The sequence below is a fragment of the Olea europaea genome, chromosome 18 (genome assembly GCF_002742605.1).
Source record: "Olea europaea var. sylvestris chromosome 18, O_europaea_v1, whole genome shotgun sequence".
Lineage (NCBI taxonomy): Eukaryota > Viridiplantae > Streptophyta > Magnoliopsida > Lamiales > Oleaceae > Olea > Olea europaea.
In genome coordinates this window covers 27005596-27007478 of record NC_036254.1, presented here as the reverse complement: position 1 = coordinate 27007478, position 1883 = coordinate 27005596, and positions in this window count along the sequence as shown.

The window sequence follows — 1883 nt, the reverse complement described above, 5'->3', positions numbered from 1 at the left end:
GCTCATTTTCCATTTTCCTTTTTGTTGCGTTGGTTCTCTGATCGTTTCATGAGATTCTTTACCAACCACCACCGCGATCGTTTTTCTCAATAATTGTAGAAGGTTGCTTGTAGAAAAAAATAATCAAACATCACTATTGTCTAATGATATATTGACTTATTTAATGAAGTGAATTGTAAATAGAACTCTATTAAAACTTCTTATAGAATAAAATTTCCTCCTTTTAGCATAACACGCTTCAACTTGACGCCTAATCCATCTCAAGGTTAAAGATTGTATTTTTCACAATCAAAGTTAATGGTTCAAGGATTGATATCTTTCCTTCCCCACTCTCAAGTTTACCAAGGTTGACAGAGAGTAATTGAATTCAAACAACATAATTAGATTGATTGACCTTAGGAAAATATATACGCTAAATTAGTGTCAAAATTGGTATGCAATCCTTTATATATTTGGATCAAAGTCAATCTTACTCACTATGGATGGTGCAGGTTATTAGCCAAATTTGGTGGCCCGTGTTAGGGTAGATTTTTAGCCTAGCGACCCATGAAGATCAATGCGGTCAGCTCATTTTTTTACAAAAAAAATATACATTTACTAGTAAGTTGTACTTGTAAAGTGGATTTCACACATAATTTTATAGTATGATTTGCAAAACATATCTCTAAGATTAATAATTCGTTAAATTATAATTTGAAAAATGATGGTTGCTAGTCGAGCCAACTTGATGAGCCTGCAATATTAATGGGTTCACGAATTGATCTGGTCTGCATATTTCGAAATTGATTCAAGTTAGACTCAAACCATATTTAGATGGTTCTACCTTGGATCTGAGCTATGCATATGCATATGAGTCGATCTAGAACGATCCATCCATTTAAACACAATTATAAATATTATCAATAAACGTGATACCACTCATTCACTCTTTTGTTTTGGCATATCGAGCTGGCTACAATTTAATGGAGTGTGGGCTTATTGGTCTGAGATTTTATGGGCCTAGGCCTGTACTTGATTTGTATAATGGGCTAATTTTATGTCATTATACTTCAGATGAATTACTATGCTTTTTCAATCGTGATATATTAAATGAGTTTTTCAATTGTGATAAAAACAATCCTTTTTCTACTTATCAAAGTTAATAGGTTTTCTCACGCAAATTTCTGATTTTTGAATAGGTAAGTTTAAAAAATGTCAATAAGAAACTAGTTAAAATTATAAAAGAAAAGATTTAGGAAAATTGCTTATTAGGGAATTACACGAGTATTAAACGATAAATACAATATTCTACAAGGGCTTCTCTGCAAATTTTGCGCCTCTTTTCTTAACCCTAGCGTACCGCCGTATGCTCTAGAAACCCATCATCTCTATATAAGCTGTATTTACACTCATTAATTGACAATCGCCTTCACAAAACCCTAATTCAGCGTGGCTGCATATGGTTCTCTTCACAGTATACATGTATGTTTATGATTTACTGATTATGATATAATTACATTTTTCTACTGTAATCCCTGCGTTTTTCAGCAGCGATAAAAGGCGAATTATATTTGTCTTTTAATTGATAAATTTCTTATTTTATAATGTTATTAGATGCAAATGATGAATTTCAAAATTATCATACTCCTCTTGGAGGAAAGATGAATCATTTTCCTCAGTGAATATTTTATTTTATATTTTTGATAATAAGTATGAATTTTGTTGGAATATGATTGTGCCTGTGATGGTGATAAATATACTTTGAGTGATTTACTATGAAAAGAATATAATCTGAGGCATCAATTGCTCTACTCTTTAATATTTCGAATTTTTATTTTTGGTTTAAGGCATTAGATTGTATCGTTCAAGTTTAAATGAAACAATGCAGGTGACGACAAAATAGA